Raw genomic sequence first — 3,557 nt, forward strand, 5'->3', positions numbered from 1 at the left:
TTAAACATTTTTAACGTTGTTTCATTAAAACTGACCTTATTCCAACCATATTTCAACATTGAAAGTTGGTCATGTGCTGGCTGGGTTGAGTCAGTTTGGGAGTTCCATACGGGATCACGAATCATTTGAATCAGTTCGAGAGTTTGGAGCGGGTTCACGAATCAGTCAGTTCGGGGATCGCAAATCATTTGAATCAGTTCGGGAGTTTGGACCCAGCAAACACAGAACGTTGTGAGGACGTCGCCAGTTAGTCGTCATTTGGTCAGCGCGACATTACTTTATGGCAACGTTGTGAGGACGTCGTGGTAAAGTTCCATTTTTTTAAATCTTGGCTAACTTCCCAGAAACGTTGTGGGCACGTACTCAAAAGACGTCGCTAGTTAGTCCCATTGGGGACGTTGTAGCAACGTGGTCAGCTGGTCTTCAGATAACTTTTAATATTATTGCACTAGATGTATTATTATTATTAAGATACCATTTGAACAGCATATTCGTTGGGAAATATACAAAAAAATTAATCAAGCATGTTAAAATAATTATATATATATATATATATATATATATATATATATATATATATATATATATATATATATATGCCATCAGTTTAAGAACAATAAAATAAACAATTTAGCAAATGGTGATAATGTTTGTTAATGAAAGAGAGTACGGGACAAATTAACATTTAAACCTTAAACTAGCAGCGCACGTCACTTTCTGAGTGAAGTGCGCGACGTGCGCGTGCCCGTCATTTTATAACGGTCAACATCCAGCAGACGGACACGGAGGAAAGGTAAGTCCTATAAATCTACTTTTATTCATAGATTTTTAACTGATATAACGTTAAATGCCATCAAAGAGTAGTAGTGTTTTGTATTTTTGTAGGTTTTCTCTTTCAATTTAATAAATAAATGCTCTGTTTGGTTAATTAGCTCAAAAGCAGTCTCAGAGGTAACGGTAACTGTTAAAATCGAATATAACCTTACCTGTTTTAAATTATTAGAAATGTATCACTATAAACTATACAGTATTAACTTTCTAATAATTAAATTTTTAACCGTAGTAACGTTAATTAGTTTGTTTGAATACCTGCTGCTCGAGCTTGATGATGCTCATGCTAGCCATGCTGTGAACTTGAATATAATCCGATATAAAGTTAAATATAAAGTTTAACGTTCATTAGACCGAGGCTGCCGAAATCATGTTCAGCGTAACGTTATGTGGGATTAATAATTTCCCCTTTTCTCCCTCAAGTGGCAGGCTTGTAAACTCTGTCATCTGTTCATTATTGGTGTTGATGGTGTTTTTCACATGCATGCTTTTTAATGCTAGTTTAATTCTCAAATTGATCTGATACTTTCGTTTCACAAAAAGTAAACAAATTGTTCACTTTCTTAGGGCCTGACAACCACCAGTTGAGTCCATGATTCAGTGAGTTCCTTATAAGGAAATATATTTGTTACCACCTAGTAATTTAAATGTATTATTTATTGCTTTAAAATGAACACATATATTTATCATCAGGGGAAGAGACAGTCTGGGCAGCAGCAACAAGACAACTATTACAAGTAGAGATGGGTTTCAAGAACTGGTACTAATTTGGTTCCTGACTTGTTCGGTACTGAAAACATTTACATAAGGTACAGGATCAATAGTGCTGCTATCAGTATTCTTGTAACATTGATTCATTACCCTTTAGACACAACCACATATCCTCCAAATCATCTCTGCGTGGATGGCAGTAAGGATCCAGGATCAAGAGATCATTCTTCATGGAGACTGTTCCACAGGAAGCAGTTTCTCCTGGGTGAAAAACTAAACCTGGTTGTTTCAGCATCACTCAGGCAAGCCTAAATACTTTTAAATTGATTTCAGTTGGTTATGTGTTTCAGGTCATCCTGACCATTCTGCTGTCCTGGATGTAAGTCCGTGCTGGAACTACATTTCTCGTTGTTGAAAGATTTGTGGATCGGTATCCAGACATATAACGCCCCATCACACGGGGCGTCAACACCTCTCGTTTACTTTTAAATGAAGTGACGTCAAGGATGGTGAAATTAATTCTAGAAATTCATTCTAAATAGAAGTTGAAGACTTCTCAAGCGCCAATGCAGCCGTCCTCCAGTCAGAACATCTTATGCAAATACCCAAGCGCAGACACAAGCCAATCAAGTGCTTGCAATACCAGAAAACTAATGTGATTGGCTGTCACTATGAGAAGAGACAGTAATTCTGATCCGATATCAGTGTCGTTTTTTGCAAAAAAAAAAATTTAAATCAATGTAGAATTTTCTATACTTCTGTGTAGGGATGTCAATTTTCAATCATTTCCATGATCGATCGTCGTTTAAATTAATGATCAAATAATTGATTAATCGTTAACCTTAATGCTGCAAAGTCTATTGCAGTAACACCCAGTCACTGGTATGACAGGATGTGCAAAAGTGTGTGTGTGTGTGTATATATATAAAACTGTAAAATATATATTTTACAGTAAAGACCAAAAGTTTGGACACACCTTCTCATTCAAAGAGTTTTCTTTATTTTCATGACTATGAAAATTGTAGATTCACACTGAAGGCATCAAGGGCTATTTGACCAAGAAGGAGAGTGATGGGGTGCTGCGCCAGATGACCTGGCCTCCACAGTCACCGGACCTGAACCCAGTCGAGATGGTTTAGTGGTGAGCTGGACCGCAGACAGAAGGCAAAAGGGCAAACAAGTGCTAAGCATCTCTCGGGGAACTCCTTCAAGACTGTTGAAGACCATTTCAGGTGACTACCTCTTGAAGCTCATCAAGAGAATGCCAAGAGTGTGCAAAGCAGTAATCAAAGCAAAAGGTCGCTACTTTGAAGAACCTACAATATGACATATTTTCAGTTGTTTCACACTTTTTTTGTTATGTATATAATTCCATATATAATTCCACATGTGTTAATTCATAGTTTTGATGCCTTCAGTGTGAATCTACAATTTTCATAGTCATGAAAATAAAGAAAACTCTTTGAATGAGAAGGTGTGTCCAAACCTTTGGTCTCAAACTGATATATATATATGTGTGTGTGTATATATGTTTATATATGTATATATGTATATATATATATATATATATATATATATATATATATATATATATTAGACAGTTTCATCGGATGCACGCGCCTGGACCTAAGTTAACTTCCGGTCTGTGTTGTGTATATCGGTCTGGCTGCAGTGCCTTCTACAAACGCAGTTAAAGGCAAGGTGATGAGTAAACTGAAGTTGGGCTCAGGTGGTTGTGCTGCGGGATGTGTTTCCCATACATTTATTTATTTTTGGAGACTCGCCACAATTTTAAAACTGATCGATTTTCAAAAAGGCTTCGTTGAATAAACATGAGTAACATTACGTACTGCACGTTTAATAATTCCTAACATTTATATGTTTAAATATCAAAACGAGGCACAGGTGTTTTTATATCGCTGTATTTCTGAAGAAATACTTGCATGTTATATGCCTGATAAAGCAGCGTGTGAGCGTAGCTCTGCTTTGTTTACAGCTGTTACTGGGTAAACCTC

At 36.5% G+C, this 3,557-nt stretch overlaps 1 long non-coding RNA gene across 1 annotated transcript; it reads left to right on the top strand.

Annotated features, from left to right (window-relative positions):
- Window positions 1-1,260: 1,260 nt before the first annotated feature.
- On the top strand, window positions 1,261-1,844 carry LOC128011239 (uncharacterized). Its single transcript, XR_008182510.1, has 3 exons — window positions 1,261-1,431; window positions 1,525-1,618; window positions 1,700-1,844. It is a non-coding gene; the product is annotated as an uncharacterized LOC128011239 (long non-coding RNA).
- Window positions 1,845-3,557: the final 1,713 nt, after the last annotated feature.

Source organism: Carassius gibelio, chromosome B23 (genome assembly GCF_023724105.1).
Source record: "Carassius gibelio isolate Cgi1373 ecotype wild population from Czech Republic chromosome B23, carGib1.2-hapl.c, whole genome shotgun sequence".
NCBI lineage: Eukaryota > Metazoa > Chordata > Actinopteri > Cypriniformes > Cyprinidae > Carassius > Carassius gibelio.